General features: G+C 35.8%; 1 pseudogene across 1 annotated transcript; it reads left to right on the forward strand.

The window, feature by feature from the left end:
* The first annotated feature begins 16312 nt into the window (after positions 1-16312).
* Positions 16313-18095, forward strand: LOC307060458 (glyceraldehyde-3-phosphate dehydrogenase-like; annotated as a pseudogene). The gene is made up of 2 exons: positions 16313-16391; positions 16957-18095. The product of its transcript is annotated as a glyceraldehyde-3-phosphate dehydrogenase-like (transcript).
* The last annotated feature ends 3087 nt before the right edge of the window (positions 18096-21182 follow it).

Below are 21182 nucleotides of genomic sequence, written 5' to 3' on the forward strand. Positions count from 1 at the left end.
TATTTGAAATCATGTTCAGATGATCTAGGCTTCAAGAGGTTGATGTGATCTACAAGTAACTGACTCCAGAACCTATGACTTTCTCAATTATGATATACATACTGTAGGGGCAGAAAAATATCTTTTTCCTCTACTCTTGTTACTGACCTCAGGTCTGGCTGCTTGCAGCCCCCAAATCAATACTTGAGAGAGAGACAAATGCTGGTAGAAAGGAATGCTGTTTTCAATCAGAATGGTGGCAGTCTGGGGAGATGGTGGCCTCAGTGTCCCCCCAAAAGAATCTCCAAAGTTTCTGCTTGGCCATTAAAGTTTTTAGAGGGAAAAAAGGAAGTAAACTCATTTATCATTGAGATAGGGGGTCAGAGTCATCGCCATCCCCCGCTGTGTGCAGGTTAAGGTGCAGGCTTGTCGACTTCTTGTGATTTTTCTTTAAGTGCTATCTTGTTCACACAGTTTGTTCACGAGTTTACTAAAGGGGAAGCTAGGGAAGAGAGCTGGTCATCTGTTAATTACTTATTCTTCATTTCCACTTTGATCTATGGAAAGAACCAACATCTTAGCAAGGTATTGTGTGATCAAAAGATTTGAAAGGTGTGCTAGGGCCAGAGATGAGTAAAACATGGGGGTGCCTGCTTTATAGCTAGTGTCAAGACAAAAGGGGCCTCCTGCAGAGAGCTCCTTTCTGCCAAAAGCTGCTTACACTCTTCTAAGTTCTCAACTGGGACATCTGTAACACAAGACAGATTGAGAAGAAAAAAGCATACAAATTTATTTAATATAAGTTTTATGTGATATGGGAGCCTTCATAAGGAAGTGAAGATCTCAAGGAATAGTTTAAACCTGAACATTTTTGTGCTAGACTTGATGGAGAGCAGAAAATCATGGAAGGATATGATAGGGCAAAAAATATGAAGTAAGTGTATTAAGCTGAAGGAAACCGCAATGCCAGCTCATTCAAATTCCTCTGTGTCCCTTTGATAGGGACAGAGTAGAGGGACAAAGTGGGTGATTAAATAGTTAATCCCACTAGAGGATCATAAGTAGAGAAAAAAGTATGGGATACCCCTGTAAGTTAATGATCACTCGAGAAAGCAGGTTTGCTTAACCACAAAACCAAGCACGCTTGCTTAGCAACAAAACCATGCAACAGAAGCATGAGACATGCCCCCAAATAATAAAACAATGGTGGCATTAGACTTATATTCTGCCCAGTGAGTTCAGTAAGTTAATGATTCCTAGCACATGCTCCTCCGGGCAAACTAAAAACAAAAATATAAGGAAAGGGTGACATTATACTGAAACCTGAGATGATTTACCGTTTTTAATGTATATTACTGCCTCTTTGTTCATTTCCATTGTGCCAGGACAGTCCTGGCCTGACCATGTAGGGACAAGAAAACTCCCCCACCTGACGTGGAGAAGGAACTGATGATGGAAGCATGACGCCTACTCAAGAATGAGAAAAAACGTGGTCTTTTCCCCCACCTCACTTTTCCTTTGATTACAAAACTGTAGTTCACTAAGTTCTTGGGGCGTGGCACCCTCTCCCCTGCCCACTTGTAAGCCTAACAAGCGTCCTATTCTAATAAATCACTTCTTATTTGTCACTTTGCCTCTTGCTGAATTCTTTCTGTGCTGAGACATAAAGAACTGGAGTTCCTCAGAGCCCCCCGAGGTGCATTTCTGCAGTTTCACCTTCGTCTTCAGAAATAACGATGCTTCTTTCTTCTGGGTATAGGAGGGTCACCTCTCATGTGAGAGTTTTATGACCTACTTCAGGGGCAGGTAAGAATGTCCTTCCTAGGTTTTATTATCTGCTTCATTGGAAGGTCAGATAGTCCTTCCTGCACATCTATTTCTCAAATTCCTTACACTTGAAATATTCAATATGCCAAAGTGCCACATTTTCGACTAGTGTGTCCTGATCCCCCGTCAATACCTGAAAGACTACTGACCTTCCCCTGAAACAGTGGACAGTTTTTGAAGGTAGTAGAACAAGGCCAGCCATTCATGCCATGCGTTTCTCTCTGTAATGATTGCCACCAAGATCTTACATTAAATATCTGATCCCTATACATATCCCACACATCCCTTTAAGATAATTGGAAAGATTTAAGGAAATAAGGGGTTTTAGAAGTGTTAGTTTCATTAATAATTTACTTGCCTTTATTTAACAGAAGCTGAAATTAAAATAAGTGGTTTAACTGAAATCATGTAGGAAGTTAGTGGCAGAGCCATGAAATTAGAACATCAGACCAAAAGTAATAAAATAACATCATAGACTTATGGCTTAAAATAATCTTCATTTTTTACTGAACTGAATGTTTCATTGATCCCAATAACCTTTTATTTACATTCTATTCCTTTGTGTTTCCATTCACCAAGTCAAAAATACAGGTTTCATTTTTAAAAAAATTTCCATGGTGAAGACTAATTGCATCAAAATCTGCTGAGGAGCTTTGTGAAAAACTAGATTCCAGGGTACTATCTCACACCACTAAATAATAATTTTCACATAATAATCATCAGTGAAAAACATATTACTTAAGAATGCTAAGAAACACTAAAGGCCCAATAGAGGTCTTCATAGAATACTCCACTAGTTTGTTGGTGAATTACTTTTACTGTCTGCAAATTGATGAAGTTGTTGTCACTTGTCTACTTTGGGATTATGACATCTCTCATAACCTATTAATGCTTTTCCAAGGTCTGCCACTAAATCAAGACCTCACATTAACATAGCCATTTCTAGGGATTTTAATGAAGTAAGTTATGTTTTAGTAGATCTACATTTTAAAACTGATCACCATTAACATTCACCTTATGTTTTCCATTTTCCATAGGTCTTTATTTTGTGAAAAGAGTCATCATTAGAATGTGTGGTCCTAGCATCATAGATCCTCAATTAAACTTTTATTTTGTCCTTGTCTTGAATTATGATATAACAAGTTATGGCAAAATGGGCAATTTCTTTTGGAGTTCTAAGGATAGGTAGAGTGTACAAGAAATAAATCTTTGTTGGTTTAAGCTATTAAGATTTTGCATTTATTACTGCCATAAAAATTCCCTAACAGTGAGTTTCCCCAAATGTTGTAATTCTGATAACTGAGAAATTTGTGTAAGTACCTATCACTTTGATGTGATAGTCCAAGGACTATCCTTCTTCTTATTGAGAAGGATAGTACTTTTCCACTTTCTACTGAACTAAAATACTGACCACTTGATAGTCACAGTGATGGTTTACTCACTTTTTGGTGCCAATTTTTTCTAGCTATAGCTGTACCTTGGGCCAAAATCATAGATGATAAACTCCAAAATGCAAGTATCCTTGAGGTCAATCTCAACATTCCAATTTTAAAAAATGTTTAAAATTCATCAATTAATTCATCAATTAATTAAAAAGAAAACACACACAAAATTTTGGTACTAAAGCTTTAGCCAGTATTTTAGCTCTTTACTGAAAATATCTTGAAGATAAGTTGTAAGGTGACCAATCTTCCTGGCTTGCTGGAGATTTCCCAGTTTTAGCTTTGCAAGTTACAGGAAATCCTTTGGTCTCAGACAAACAGGTTTGAGTCATCATCTGGAAAGTTATACCACACAACCCAAAGCAAAACTTCCTAAATATTCCTTATAATACCGGTTCTTAAAGTGTGGTCTCTGGACCAGCAGCATAGCATCACCTGGGAACCTGTTAGAAGTGCAAATTATTAAGACCGTCTTAGACTACTTAAACAGAAGCTCTGGGGAGTGGAGCCAGATAATCTGTGTTTTAATATTAATTTAATAATCATTTTATGATTCTCTTAAATTCCCAGGTGAACTTGATGCACATTAAAGTTTGAGAACACTGCAGTCCTCTCCTCTACATTGTCCTTGCTTTTCTGTCCACCCATACTGCACCATCCCCTCTCTAGGATTTTTTTCTTTGTATTTTTTCATCTCTTTTTTTCTCATGGAGAAAATTTTGGCCTCTCCAATACTTCATGTCCAGGATTCCCCCTACGAAAAACACAATGTTCATTGCCAAGCAACATAGAGACTCCTTACTCCTCAGCAGTTGGAGTGAAGAAATTTAAATATTTACAATTTAATATTTTTCTATCATATATATTCATACTCAGAAACATCTAGTTTTTATTTTTAAAAATCTCTATGTGAAGAGGAACTGTCTCTTGTGAAAAAATGAGTAACTGGATGCCAGTTAAATGAGAAACATTCCAAGGAAAAGAAATTTCACAAAGGCCTTTGCCCATAAAATATAAAATTTAAGGTCATCATAAATTAATTATTAAAGAAATTGGGTTATTATATCAATAAAATTGCAGTACCATTAAATCAGCCAAAGTGAAAAGTTAGAAAGGAAGACATTCACTTAATTTATAATATTATACTTTTTTTTTTTTTTTTGGCGGTACGTGGGCCTCTCACTGCTGTGGCCTCTCCCGTTGAGGAGCACAGGCTCCGAACGCGCAGGCTCAGCGGCCATGGCTCACGGGCCTAGCAGCTCCGCGGCATGTGGGATCTTCCTGGACCGGGGCACGAACCCATGTCCCCTGCATCGGCAGGCGGACTCTCAACCACTGCGCCACCAGTAAAGCCCAATATTAAACTTTTAATAAACACAATAATATGATCTTACTAATTTTAAAATTTCAGAGTTTGGACTGAGATTTATGATACAATTTTAGTTACTGAAGAGATGCTTATCCAAGTTAATGTGAAATATTGAAGAAGGTTTCACTTTGTTTATTGGTTTTAGATTAGAGCGAGAGAAAGGCATGAGGGCACCCTTATGCTGACCATTTGATGCCCTGCACCAATTGGTAGTTTGGCATATATTCAATATATTATTCCTCAATTATTTGCATAATATTAATTTAGTGAGAATAGAAAAATCTGAAATTTCATTAAGAAAATTTAAATACAGAAATGCTCATTTAATTCATTTTTACTAGGAAAAGCAGAGATATTGTAGGTAGGGGTAGTTCCTGTTCTGTGGTCCCAGTTCTGCTTTCAGGGTTTTTTGTTTTTTTGTTTTTGGTTCTTGTTTTGTTTTGTATTGCTTTTCTGAATGAGACAACAAACTATATTAAAGGATTTATAATTATTTAATACATTAAAATGAAATACTACATTGTTTATTACTGTCTCAAAATTTTAGTTTCTGTAACTGCCACATTTTGATGACTGATAATGCATCTGTGCAAACATATTTGAGGTAAGCCTATTTCAATAAGGAAGTGGTTTTTCAACGTCTTCTTTCCACTAGAGGGTGCTGACAACTTCAGCAAAATCAGGACCAATTTGTTACCTTTCCTAAATTGATTCCAGTAATGTTTTAGCCTTCTTTATTGATTGGCACTCAAATATATGCCTAACAAAACTGTCACTCAGGACGGCTGTGTCTGTAGTTTTTAAAGTTCATTATTTTCAATACTAATTCATTACTATTATTTTTGTTTTGAAGATATCTTACAATAATCATATCATGCAAGAAATATTGGGGGCAAGTGAGAGACTGGAGAGAGCTTGACAGAAATGCATGTGTGCAGAGGTTGATTGGCTGCCACTTGGGGACAAACAAAAAAAATCACACACTTTCCTAGGCGCTTCAATCGAGTGAAGTGAAAGCCTTAGTCCTGGGGGGGTGGGGGGAAGGTGAGGAGCTTTTTGCATTCCAGAACCCAGGCAAAGCTCCCTTGCTTCTGGGAAAGGGAGAAAAGGAAAAACCTGTTACTGATGGAGGGGGAAGAAGGACTTTGGGACCAATATCCTGCACTAATTCAAAGAAGAGGTCTGTTGCCACTAAGGGAGAGGCAGGAAACTCTCCTTCCCTCGAGGGCTACCACAGATTCAAGGCTACCATAACATGGAGGAACAGGAAAAATGTGAAAGCTCACCCATAAGGCTATACAGGGCCTGCTTAACACTGAAGATGGATTGGGAACACTGAACTTACCTCCTCACTTCCCCCATGAGACTAGCACTGAGTGACAAAGCAGTCTGCTGCTGCAATGGGGCAAAGGCATGGAGAGAGAAGCTTCTGAAGTGCAGGTTTGCAAAGACTGCTGAAAGTTGAGGGTAGAGCAGGAATATTGAGAGAAAACCTTTGACACCCATGGTCCAATACTTAGCACAAGGTAAAAGCAGACCTCTACTAGGACTGTAACTGTTGGTTCATAAATCTGCATATTTTATAGTTTAAATATTGAAAAAGTGTTTTCTAAAGTAGTCATACCAATTTATACTTCTTTAAGCAGTATTTAAGAGCTTTTCTTATTTCATAGTCTTGTCAAAACTTGGTATTTTAAAAATTTTACCAAGTGATGCATATGTAATGGTATCTCATTGCAGTTTAAATTTGCATTTCCCTAATGACTAATGAAAGTGAGTATGTTTTCATATGTTTATTGGTCATTTGAATATTCTTATTTATGAAGATTTACTCAAGTCAATTGTCCATTTTTCTAAGTTGTGTATCTTTTAATTTTTTATTTATAGTGAACCCTTTGTTCTTTGTATGGTTTGAAAATGTCTTTTCTCACTTTCTGTGACTTTTTTCACTGCTTATAAAAATAGTGAAAACTACTAAATTAAAAAAAAATACTTTATTTGTTTATTTATTTGGTTGCACCAGGTCTTAGTTGTGGCATGAGAACCCCTAGTTGTGGCATGTGGGATCTAGTTCCCTGACCAGGGATCAAACTTGGGCTCCCTGCATTGGGAGCATGGAGTCTTAACCACTGCACCACCAGGGAAGTCCCAAAACTACTAAATTATGTATTCAGATCTAGCAGTCTTTTCCTTTTAAAGTAATTTCCATTTACGCAGTTTCCGTATACTCTGAGGTCAGGTCTTCTATAATATTTTATAGAATCTCAATTATTTGCCTTTCAAACTTAGATCTACAATCCACCTATAATGGATTTTAGTGCATTATGCAAGATGTGAACCTAGTTGGTTTCCGTAATAATAAAAAATTGTGTTAGCAACATCTTAAAAGGCTATTTTATGTAAAATAGATAGCTAGTGGGAAGCAGCCACACAGCACAGGGAGATCAGTTCGATGTTTTGTGACCACCTAGAGGGATGGGATAGGGAGGGTGGGAGGGAGACGCAAGAGGGAGGAGATATGGGGACATATGTATACATATAGCTGATTCACTTTGTTATACAGCAGAAACTAATACAACATTGTAAAGCAATTATACTCCAATAAATATGTTAATAAGTAAATAAAAATAAAAGGCCATTTTATTGCCACTTCTCTACACTGACACTTATGTCAAATGAAGAAAAGAAAGGTCCGTATTTGCGTGTGTCTCTTTCTAAACTCTATTCCATTGCTGTATTTGTCTGTCATTATAATATTACACTATTTTGCTACATCTTTAAAATATATCTTAGTAACTGGTAGAGTATTTTTTTCCCACTATGTTCTTCTTTTTTGAGAGTATTTTGAATACTCTTGGATATTACATATCCATTTATATTTTATTAATTCCCACAAAAAGCTAGTTGCTCGGGACTTCCCTCGTGGTGCAGTGGTTAAGAATCCACCTGCCAATGCAGGGGACATGGGTTAGAGCCCTGATCTGGAAAGATCCAACATGCTGCAGAGCAGCTAAGCCTGTGCACCACAACTACTGAGCCTGTGCTCTAGAGCTCACGAGCCACAGCTACTGAGCTCACGTGCCACAACAACTGAAACCCACATGCCTAGAACCCGTGCTCTGCAACAAGAGAAACCACCGCAATGAGAATCCCGTGCACTGCAAGGAAGAGTAGCCCATGCGCAGCAATGAAGACCCAACGCAGTGAAAAATAAACAAACAAACAAACAAATAAATAAATATTTTTAAAAGCCAGCTGCTGTTTTAATCAGTATTGTATTGAATCTATTCAGCTATTTTGGGGAACGAATTGACATTTTTACTGTGTTAAGTATTTCATTACGCTTTTAGTTTTTGATATTTGTTGTCATCCTCTTTTCAGTACATCAGTCAGAGTCTTGCTTTTAAACAGTTCCATAAATTTAAACAAAAATTCTTGATAGGTCTCTACTTGGAGGATGTGGGAAGAATATATAAGTGAAGGATGCAAGTAAACTATATCCTCATATTTCATAGTATCAAGTCAACTGAGAATGTCTAATATTGAAAAATCAAGAAGTAGTAATATAAGCATTTTATTTCAGTTTATAGAGCTAAATGTCAAAAGGAGCAGCTTGAAGAGTGGAAGATGGTTAAATCAGAGGAACAGGAATCAGGCTGGTAAGGATAGTGCCCATTTTTAAGGAAAATTTATAAGCCTTTGAATTTATTTTATTTTGAAAAACTCTTTGTACTTAAAAATGTGGTCTATCAACTGATGCTTGTCTGGATCCCCATACAACTGGATTATGACCAGATAATTACAGAAATAGAAATAAATTTTTAGAAATTTTATAGCAGCGTCACAGAGTAATTGTATGTCTGTGGAATTTAGTACTGAAAAAGAAGACATATGTCTTTTTTTCTTTCATTTCATTTTTCTAGTTTTTCATTTTTATTGTATGTTATAAAATTATCAATTCATGATGGATTGGGATTCTTTTAAAAACAGATTTTTATCATATGTAGTTTGAGAAACACTCTATTACATTTTGACAGATCATTATTTAACTCAAAAATTAAAAAAAACAAAAATTTTGTGCTATGTCCAGAAGATACATAAGGTGACTTGTTTTCAACCTAGTAAATCAAGAAATTTAATGTAATAGATATCTAAATACAGTGTTTCCATCTGTCCAACATCATTTAATATAATGTTCAACAATCAGTCTAAAATTTTCCCTTTCTTTTATTTCTGATAATTTAGTGCTCTGTGAGTAAAAGGTTATTTATAAACCTAGCCTAAACTAATTTGGCTTTTCGGTGAGTAGCAGAATTTTTTTCTGTCATGTATATAGGTACTCTGCAGTTGTAGGGAGAAGCTGGTGAGAGTTCTAGTTCTCCACCTCTGCAAACTCATCATCAGATGGTTCATTGCAGTGAAAGCAAACTCTGACCAAATTTCTCAGAAAATGCACATCTACTAGCTCTAATGAGGCAGAAGCAGCCATAAAATCTGTTTGCAGATTGAAGGAGTTCCTTCTCCCTGCCATTTGGTATCCTGGCCAGCACTTTCATGCATGTCTGATTCACAAGCAGATATGGTGTTGTTCTTACAATACAATGGGCAAAACTTGTAACCAGTGTGTTAGGCAGGATTTTTTTTTAATGGATCATTATTCTGGACTTCTAATGCCATGGGACCAGTTATGTCAGTCCCAACTATTCACTTAATTTAACAACAATAATACTGGCAATCAATGAACTGTTTTATAAGACTTAACATTAATTACTACAATCTAAAAATCTATGCAAATATAGAATCCTTTTTTGAAAATAAATCAGGTTTATTGAGATATAATTTATGCACAATGAAATTCACTCCTTTTAAGTGTATAGGTCTATGCATAATCCTTTATGAGCATACGTGCCTGTCTCCCAGATAGCCACTTCATAGCCAGATAGTCACTTTGGTTAATTGGCCAAACTCAGATAGTTGAATTAAAGATAATTAACATGCTAAATGTTTGATCAAAATATTTTGCTTCAGCTTAACATATTCATAAACATATTATTTCTCAATCATATAAAATATAACATTGTTATTAAGTATTACACTTTTTCCATAATGTAAAATGTTCAACTATCACAAATGTGTTTGTCCAATTGCTTGTGCAACTTTGTAATCAGTTTATATTCAGTGTCACTGAGCTAAACAAGAAGCTCTGGAAATATGAGAATTTTTGTGGAAGGATATTAGTTTTCCAACCTGGTTGCTCTTAGTTTCACTATTAGTTGTCCTTTTTTATCTGACATGTCTTCCATGAGTATAAGGCAGAGGTTGACAGACAGACATTTTTTGAAGATCCAGATAGTAACTATTTTCAATGTTGTGGGACATATGCTCTCTTTTGTAACTACTCAACTCTGCCATTGTAGTGTGAGAGCAGCCACAGACAATACTTAAAGAAAAAAGCATGGCTATATTCAGTAAAAATTTATCTATAAAACAAGTGTCAGGCAGCATTTGTTTCACAGATTATAATGCCAACCAAAGAATGTCACTGACCATCTGGTTCTACAAGAATTAAGTCAATAGCCACTGCAGTTGTTGACCTTGAATACACCCTGAAAGAAATTCAGAGTGGAGATCTAGAATGAGGCACTCTGTGCTCTGGGAAAACTGGCAGAACAGGCCTTCAGATAGTTAGATGTTTTCAGAAGAAAATTTTATGAACCAATTTCTTGCATCTTCCCATACTTAGAAAAGCATTAAAAGCATGAACTAAGATATCTGTGACTTGTGACAGCAGTAGCCTTCTATGGAGATGTGTGCTTGATTGCACATACTTCTTCTCCAAAATCACATATATGCTGACTTTCCCCCTTACCTCTTCAGAGCAATTCCTCAGAGCTATCTGAGAGTCTGTCTCCTGGGCTATTAGTTTTCAGTAAGTCCCCAAATAAAATTGAAACTCACAGCTCTCACTTTGTGTGTTTTTATTTCAGTTGACTGACATTTCTGGAAACCATGAATGGACCCAGAGCAGACTATTCTCCTTCACCTGAACTCTACGAGGATCTGGAGCCTTGGTAACAGCAGGGCCCCTTATGCCCATCTGCCTACTCATGAGTCCAGAAGAATTTTATTAAGCCTCTCCTGGTTCTTGTATTTCCTGATTATTGGTGATGATTCTGAGTTTTATTTGGCAGTGTATAACATGTACCTGACCCCCACAGTTGAAAGATACTGGGGGAATCCTAGTTAAAAGACACTGGGATTTGCTCAGTTGAAAGGCACTGAGAGGTCTGGACTGGGTGATTAGGTGGGAGGCTGGTTTATGTCTTTTCTAAATGAGGGGCATGGGAAAGCCACCCTCCAACTAACACCCAAGCCCATTTATGTATGTACAAAAATTATACTTATAAGTACTTACTTGGGAATTAAAGGAAATATCCTCCTGAAATTAGCTGAGATGGGGATCTTTTATTGCATACACACTTAAGTTAGAGAAAGCTGGCTTGATAAAAAATGTTTTCATAATTTTGACCCAAAAGGTCCTCCTAGGAGGAGCTTGCTTTTATCTCCATGTATCTTTGAGATGTAAGTGTTTTATCAGGACTCTCAGGAGTTTATCTTACTCTTATCTAGACCATCTCCAATTCCTGAGACTGAGAGAAAAAAAAGGAAAAGAGACCGTTTTACCCTTAGCTTATTCTAACTGTTATTTATAAACTAGTGAGTTCTGTATTGTAATACCTGATTCATGACTAAGTTTTAAAACTGAAGCTATGAGAGCTCTAGTTGTGTCTGTCTATATATCTGTGTGTACTTTATAGATATGATATATCTCAACCTCTGGATGGTATTACCAAAATTAACTTGTAAATGAGTTCTATTTAATTGACTTAAAAGAAATCAAGTGTTTATATAAGTACTCAGAAATATGAAAGAAACGAACCCAAATGAATTTCAAGTTCAAATGATCTGGGAAATATATAGTATTAAATTATCATTTGGTATGAAAGTTAGTTTAAGTTTGTTGGTTTAATTAATACAGACATGTCTTTAAAGTCGTCAGCATTAAGTATAATACTTTAATTGTACCTAGGTTTACTAGAAGTCAAATAAGAAGTTGTAAAATTTGTCAGCAAGAAAAATAACTTGGAATGATAAAAATTTTATAAGCAAATTAAATGTAGTTGAGATATGGCTTTTAGGTAAGCTCTTTAGGAATAATTATGTTTTAGGAATGTCTACTTAAAAAATAGTCTCTCTAGATATTTGGTAACTTGAAACTTTAGAGTTTTGTTAAATTAAGTTAAATGATGGCAGTTTATTAAATATCTAGTTCATTCCCAAATAAAATAAGATAGGGAACATTAATTACTGAACATAGGCCTCCTTTTACAGGGAAACTAAAGATATTTAGGACTATTAATAAATATGTTTGGTGCCACATCAAGCCATTTTCTTTAAGAAAGTGCATGCTTTTTAGAAATTATAAGTAGTATTTATAAGTTTGCCAATCTACAGAATGCTAATGTAAGAGACAGGTCATAATTGCTTACTTCTTAGTTGTTGCTAGAAGTTATGTTTTTTTAAAGAGCTGAGAGTTCTAACTAATATATGTAATTAAAGCTACTAAGCTAATAAGCAAAATATTTTTATATTCAAGAAAAAAAGAAGGTATAAGAAATAGAAATGCATTTTGTTAAGGATAAAGAAGGTAATTTTGTCCTAAAGCAAGTTATTTCTAAATGGGAAAGAAAATAAGGGACAAATTAATATGGATATAGAATGTTGTCAAAGATTTGTGAGAAAAAAAAATCTTTAGAGAGGAATTCTATGTGTGGTCAGGACTAAGATTAAAATACATTTGAGCAAATTAATTTCAACATTAAAAGTAAAGTGGTGCAAAACCTGAATTGGGTTTTCTCCCTGTTAAGAGGACAAAGTTTTCCTAGAATATTGATTTGCTTTTTTTACAGGTTGTAAACTTTCTTTACCTTTTAAGTCATTTTAAGTCTTTTGTCATTCATAGACAGTTATTGTTTTACTCCGATGCCTTTGAAAAAATGCTTTATCTTCAAGAAGGTTTATAGACAGAACTTTTTGACAAGTACAGGTTTCTGATAAATTTCAGGTCATACCACTAAACTGGGTAAGAAATTAAAGAATTCTAATAGAAATCTTGGTGGCTTCATACAACTGTTAACAAAAGTTCAAGTATTAGTTACATAGGACTGAGTGAACTGATGAATTTGCTTACAAATTTTATTTTTTCTTTTTTTTTTGGTTTGAAATATTACTGGCTTTTAATCTGTGTTTTTCCAGATGTAAGGAAACCTTCTCCCTGAAGCTAATTATGGCACACAGCAATTTGGTTAGCAGAATTGAAATATTTAACTTTTCTCTCTACCTAATTGGAAGAGAAATTGGAAACTTTCAGGTTACCAGAAAGCAGACTCCTAACAGGTGCAGGAATCTAAAGATACTTTTGGACCTAGAGAAGAGAGGAACTCACCTAAATCTTTAGATATCACAGGTGGGATCTGATGGCAAGTCCTTGCTGTGGCCTTCTGGCCTTGAGAGGCCTTTTAAAAATTCAGTCTGAGATTCCTTATAAAATTTCCAGCAAAGCCAATTAAAAAAATCTTATATGTTCAATTACACTTATGTAAATAATCTGGCCAGGTTTATTGAAGCCACATTTATTTCTGCAAACAAATTAGTCTTAATTTGGCTGTATTTGATAGAAATGAAGGTAATTTTAGAGAGAAAAATTATGTTTCAGTGGGTATTAAATTCTAGTTGTTAACTGAGGTCTGTATTTACTGCCTAAAACTCACTTCTTAGATAGCTCCTTGTTATTACGTTACATTATTGTAAATGTTAATTGAATTATTAAAAGGACACTCTTGAGTTTGTTTCTGAAGCTTATCACAGTAATCTACCTTGAATGAAGATCAGATGCCCCATGACCTACAATTAGGATATTATGCATACTGGAAAAAGCATCATTTAAAGGACTATCTTCAACATAGATGGAAGGAAACTTATCAGGTACTCTTAACCAGCTCATGCACAGAAGAACTGAAGGAAATTGACTTTTAGATACATATTTACCACTTAGATAGGGTGCTGCACTGGACTGGTCTATAGAGAGGACTGCTGACCTCAAACTCCCCTTAAAACAATGCTCAGAGGAGAAACTACACTCACACCAGGACAAGAAGAAGAAAACATCAGAAGTAAACAGACCTGCCAAGATGCCGGAACTGAACTGTATGATTATTAATGTCTTTTTAATATCTTGGACTCTTGCAAGAAAATCAATGTTTTTCTATCATGGGCACAAATTCTATGCAGAGTTTAAAAATTAATTCAGTAGTTGGATTTATGGTCATTACCTCTCTACCTTTGTGGATTTCTCCTCTTTAAGACTCTAACTGGATGGTCTTAGGAAATTTATCCTAGACTAAAGAAGTTACAGTTCTGTTTAGGCCACTACTAATATTACTAGATGAGACCCCCTCACTTAGCCAATGAATCATACTTGCTCTGACCATGCCATAAATATGAATTTTCTTTTAAAGTTACTCAAGCTCAATCAGAACAATGAGCTAAATTTTGGTTAAAGAATATAACCTCCTTCAACTTGGGGTTGGATTCATATGGCTAGTACCAGGTCATTTAAGTTTAAAGGCCCTTATGTTGGGAACAATTAAATCATACTAAGGATAATCAACCTAATAACGTTAAGAAGTTCAACGTAATAACACTAAGAAATTGGGCTGGGTGCCTTATGAACAATAGTAATATATAATTACCTTTAAGATAGTGATAAGACAGGGCCAGATGAGTTTGAGGTATACTCGGCCATAACTAATAGAAATTCTTGGCTTAAATATTTACTTATAATACTATTATTAATGCTAGCTATAGTACTTATATTCTGTCTATTTTACAAGATTGTTTTTTCTTGAGGTGCCAAACATGTGACTGGGCTGCCAATAAAAATAATTGTGATTACGTGGTTGAAATGATTGACCAAATATATAGTTCCAAATGAGATCAATGATTGTAACAGTGTAAGTCTAGATATGGGAAGAAGCAACCAGAGGGAATCTTCTCCTCGACCATAACAGACTAGTAAGACAGGTGGTTCAGGAAATTTTGCTATCAATTAATAGGGCCTACTCTGCTAATAGCACATTGAGTAGCCTATCAACAAAACCCTGGCCTAAGAGTGAGCATTCCTAGTACAATGGGACAAATGGTCATGTAATATCTTTCAAACCATTGTTGAGTTTTTGACCATGAGGGGGCACAGCTAACAAAGAATGTCACTTGCCATTCGGTTCTGCAAGAATTAAGTCACTAGCCACCACAGTTGCTGACCTTCAATACACCCTGAAGGAGTTCAGAGTGGAGATGAGGAATGAGGCACTCTGTGCTCTGGGAAAACTTGTAGAACAGGCCTTCAGATAGTTACATGTTTTCAGGAGAAAATTTTATGAACCAATTTCTTGCATCTTATAATTATTAACTAAGATATCTGTGCCTCGTGACCTTCTACAAAAAATGTGTGCTTTATTGCACATACGTCTTCTCCAAAGTCACATATATGCTTACCTCCCCTTTCACCCCTTCAGAGAGATTCCTCAGAGCTATCTGAGAGGCTGTCTCCTGGACTATAGTCCTAAGGAAGTCCTCACATAAAACTGAAACTCACAGCTCTCATGTTGTGTGCTTTTATTTCAGTTGACAATAATTTGACAATCCCTGGTATAAGCAATCAGTAATAAACCTAATGGCTTTCAACTTACTATTGGCTTGTATTAAGATATCAAAAAAAGTTTATAACAGTGATATCAACAATAAATAGATTACCAGGGCAGGGTTTACTGAAAATCTAAATATCCCATGAACACCAATGGTATCGTTTCAACTAAAATTAGTTATTTTTAAAAAGTTTTTTTTTTTTTTTTTTATTAATTAATTAATTTATTTTTGCCGTGTTGGGTCTTCGTTTCTGTGCGAGGGCTTTCTCTAGTCGTGGCGAGCGGGGGCCACTCTTCATCGCGGTGCGCGGGCCTCTCACTGTCGCGGCCTCTCTTGTTGCGGAGCACAGGCTCCAGATGCGCAGGCTCAGTAGTTGTGGCTCACGGGCCCAGCTGCTCCGCGGCATGTGGGATCTTCCCAGACCAGGGCTCGAACCCATGTCCCCTGCATTAGCAGGCAGATTCTCAACCACTGCGCCACCAGGGAAGCCGGTGACAAAAACACATGGCATGTGGGATCTTAGTTCTCCGACCAGGGGTCGAACCTTCACCCCTGCAGTGGAAATGTGGAGTCTTAACCACTGGACTGCCGGGGAAGTCCCAGCTACTATTTATAGCCTGAGATAACATAAACTCATCTATTCTTCCCTCCGTCCCAGTAAGACCTCTATATCTATGCTACCCTAGGACAGTGAATCTATTGAGAGATAGTTTAAGGGCACGAATAATTCATCAATTCATTAAACCTCTCAATTACAGTTCTGCTTTAGAGAACAAGTTTCTCTAAGTCACCGAATCTCTGGGTATTTTTTATTCAGAAGGAAAGGGCTCTTGCTTCTAAAAATAGATATTATGGCTCATACTTTTCAAAAGGAGATACAGCATGAAAAATAATCTTGCAGATGACGAAGTTTCTGCAGGTCGGGAGGATGTGCAAAAACTGTAAAAAAATACCTGCTAACTCTTATATAGGAGAAGGCTATGTGGAAGAGCAGATTTCCAATGATGGTGACGCTGACTTATTTTACAAGGATTTTGGCAAACATACATAACTCAAATGGCATTTTGGTTGTCAAAAATGCTGTGACCAGAGGCTTGCATGTCCCCTTGAAACAATAGTTCAGTAAGTGCTAACTCAGCTTTCATGGTGACTTTGTAGAATGTAACTACTGGGAATAATGAGAATAATGAGAGTCATAGTAGCCAAACCACAACTACTTACAGGTAATATGAATGAAAAATAAATGTTGTTTGAGGTTGTTATTGATGTAAAGCTATGTAATATAGTGCACTTACCGTGTTGCTAAAATTATTTATCAGTGAAAAATTATCATGTAAATACTAGATAGCAGGTAACATGTTCTGTGAATGGATGAATGAATAAATAAAAGATAACTGGGTTTTATCATCAGATATAATATCACTTAAGTTTGTTTGAGAAGGAGAAAAGTAGTTAAAGTGATTGAGGCTTTATGTGCTGTTCTTTTCAACAGGCAGCCACATCTTTCTTCATGTCAAGCCATGACCTTGAGACACAATGGTGAAGGTTGGAGTAAATTGATTTGACCAATAGGGCACCTGGTCACCAGGGCACTTTTAACTGGCAAAGTGAATATTGTTTGCCATCCGTGGCCCCTTCATTACCTCAATTACATATTCTACATGTTCCAGTATGATTCCATCCATGGCAATTTCAGTGGTAGAGTCAAGGTTGAGAACTGGAAGCATGTCTTCGATGGAAAGATAACCTCCATCTTCCAAGAGCAAGATTCTGCCAACATCAAATGAAGTGATTCTGGTGCTGATTATGTTGCAGAGTCCACTGGTGTCTTCACTAGCTTGAAGAAGACTGGGGCTCACGTTGAACCTAAGGGTCATCACCTCTGTTTCTTCTGCTAATGCCCCCATGTTTGTGATGGGCATGAACCATGAGAAGTATGACAGCTTTCTCAAGATTGTCAACAATGCCCCCTGCAACACAAACTCCTTGGCCCTCTAGGTCAAAGTCATTTATGACAACTTTGGCATTGTGAAGGGACGCATGGTCACAGTCCTTGCCATCATTGCTTACCAGAAGAATGTAGATGGTACCTCTGAGAAACTAGCATCATGACCATGGGGAAGCCCAGAACAATAGAAGCCCTTGCTTCTATTGGTGCTGCTGAGGTTGTGGGAAAGGTCTTCCTGAGCTGACTGGGAAGCTCACTGGCATGGCCTTCTGTGTCCCTTCCCCTAATGTTTCAGTGCTGGATCTGCTCTGCAGTGTGCAGAAAGCTGCTAAATATGAGTACATCAAGAAGGTGGTGAAGCAGGCATTGGAGGAACCCCTAAAGGATATCCTGGGCTACACTGAGGACTAGGTTGTTTCCTGCGACTTTAAAGGTGACACCCACTCTCCCACCTTTGTTGTTGGGACTGGTATTGCCTTAAATGACCACTTTGTCAAGCTCATTTTATGACAATGTGTTTGGCTACAGCAATAAAATGGTGGACCTGATGGTCCACATGACCTCTAAGGAGTCAGTCCCCTGGAACATCAGCCCCAGTGAGGACAGGAGAGGAATAAAGAGGTGCTTACTGCTGGGGAGTCTTTGTCCCAACTCAATTCCCCAACACACTGAGGATCTCCAGTTCTTGACACAGTTTCCATCCCAGACCCCTGAAGAAGAGGAAGGACTTAGGAAACTCTACCTTATCACTTGCCATCAATAAAGTGCACAGTACCCAGTCAAAAATAAATAAATAAAGTCATCAGGGACTACTTGAAGAGATGGGAATAGATTGTGTTCTAGGAAACGTTGTGAAGTCATTTGCTCAACTCTGTGCAAGAACATTTGCCCAAGAATCTATAACTAATTCAGTCTAGAAAACAGGTAGTTTGGCAAAGCTTGAGTAATAGGTCTTGTGTTTGACATGCTCCCAGTATATATTTAATAACTATCTGTTGATTGCAAAGCCATCTTAATATTTCATTAAAATATATCCTGTCATTAAAATAATGAATGCAGGGATACTCTGTCAAAGATTATAATACATCTTTGATTAGCAAATGAGTGATTTAAAAATTCCTTGCTACTAAATCAAGGGCACAGCCACACAAATTTACATTATTCATTTATTTTGAAGAATAAAATTTAGCTTTAGTTATTTATGACAGTTTTAAGTATGACCACAAGTTTATTGCCTTATTTAGAAAGTATAATTACATCTCTGCTTTGAGAGATTTATTAATGTATAAGAACAAATCTGAAAACACATTGTGAAAATGGGAACACTAATAGCTTAGTGTGTAGGATCATTTATTCCTAGTGTTAGAGAGAGCTTCCCAAAAGGTGCTCAGGCTTAAAATAAAGAACAATATAGTTTAGTTAGATGTCAAAAACAAAGGGTGTGGGAGGAGGGAGAATATTCCATTTAGATTTAGCAGCTTGTGAGAAAGTATGTATGAAAGTATGTATGAGAGCATGAATTTTGAAGCAGTACATTTAAATTCTATTTTCAGAAGAAGACTATAGAGAAATATAAATATATTTATTTATTTGTTTATTAATTAATTATAGGCCATTTAAATTCCCATGGTGACCAGAAATCTGCTTTAATATATCACTTTCTGCAAGGACATCAACATTAGTCCAGGCCCAAGATGAGTGAGAGGCATACCAGCTCTTTAAGAGTCATTGGTTCTCAAAAGTGTTTATATATTCCATGTTTTGTTGTTCACAGTCATGCCCACTTTACTGATCTTTCAAGGTAATTTACATCAAAATGTATCTGGGGAAAATTGATATAGTTAACAGAAATATACCTATTTCTTATATACATTTTGGAAGAACTTGCCCCCTAAATAAGAAAAATGGAAACTTCTAAAAGAAGAGGACTGATTACTTCCAAGTCAACACTTTATTTTGTTTTTTAAAGTAAATCTGTGCTAATGGAAAACATCATTTTCCAGCATGAATTAAATTACTGTGTTCTATATTTCCTGCTGGGGAGAGTAGGTTCCTGGCAATATGGTGTTACATTTGCATTTTGATAGCACACAGCTTTGGGCTGTTCCCCTCAAATTCAGAGGAACACAAATGTATTATATAAGATTATTCTCAAGAGAAATAAAAGTATTTCATTATGTTTCACAAGGCACATTCATGAGACTTCCAATAAAATCTGTAATTTTTGTAAATCAGTCAAATAATAAAATATTTTCCATAAATTTCCCTACTTTAGTGGGATACATGCATTTATTTCATCGTTGATAAACTAATTTCACTTTTCCAGGAAAGACACCAATAATCTACCAGTTGTTTCTATCACAGGAGGATTTCTAAAGGCCAACATGTGAAGCTTATACAATAAAATAAAGGTGAAATGTTTAGACTGTTGTTGATATAGTCTTAAGAATAAACATTAAAAAAACATAAATTTACAACACAAACAACATGGGGATAACTTTTCAAATTACGTAATGATTTCACTCTGTGAAAAGAAAACAACTACAACAATAAAACAGAGTTAGAGTTTCTTTATATAACAAATACCTTAGCTTAATTAAAGAAGCCTTCAATTTTTAAAATTTCAATTTGTATATAACTTTTTAAAATACATTGACTTGATAAGGATAGTAGTTATACAAAGACATCCACATTAGTAAAAAACATGTTTCGAACCCTTGATACTGTCCTAGGTTTCGAGAAGTTTGTTATTGTGACAGTGCTCATTCATTGAGAATAATAAATCAAAATAATCCTAAACTAATAATTGATTGTCATAATTCATAGCATACTAATAATTAAAATTTTATTTTCTTTCAAATTTGCATAGTGATTTCTTGTATAGTCTATAGTCCCTTTTAAAAATAATGTAAGATACGATGTCACAAATAAGAGTGGAGTGTGGAGATGTTAACTCAGTTACACAAAAGGGCAGACTTTCTAACTTTAGCATTATTTATAATAAACATGGTGGAATGAGCTAATGTGAAAATTACTAATCTTTAATACATTAATGTAAAGTTTGATAAACAAAAGATATATATATATATAATATAGATGGATAGATTGATAGATCTGATCTCTTATCAGTATATTTACTCCAGCACACAACTTACTAGTTTTTTCTTCCAGTTTTATTGATATAATTTATGTACAGCACTGTGTAAGGTCTATAGCATAATGATTTGACTTACATACATCATGAAATGATTCACAATAGGTTTAGTGAATATCCATCATCTCATATAAATACAAAATTAAAGAAATAGAAATTTTTTTTCTTGCAATGAGAATTCAGGATTTATTCTCTTAACAATTTTCATAAATAACATACAGCAGTGTTAATTATATTTATCATGTTGTACATTACATCCCTAGTACTCATTTCTCTTATAACTGGAAGTTTGTACTTTTGACTGTCTTCATCCAATTTTCCATTCCCCCACACTCCACCTCTGTTAACCAAAAATCTGTTCTCTTTTTCTGAGTCTGTTTGTTTTTGAAGTATAATTGATTGTGTTAGTTCCTGGTATACAACATAACACTTCCATATTTCTATACATTTCGATGGCCAACACAGTAAGTCTAGTTATGATACATCAGCATACAGATATTACATAAATATTGGCTATTTTCCCTACACTATATATTTCATACCCATGACTCATTTATTTTGTAACTGGAAGTTTATATTAATACCTCTTAATCTCTCTCACCTATTTACTTTCTTCTGCGACCTCCCCTCCCCTATGGCAACCACCTGTTTGTTCTCTGTGTCTATAACTTTGTTTCTGTCTGTTTTATTGTTTGT

This window comes from Hyperoodon ampullatus, assembly GCF_949752795.1.
Source record: "Hyperoodon ampullatus genome assembly, chromosome: 11".
NCBI lineage: Eukaryota > Metazoa > Chordata > Mammalia > Artiodactyla > Ziphiidae > Hyperoodon > Hyperoodon ampullatus.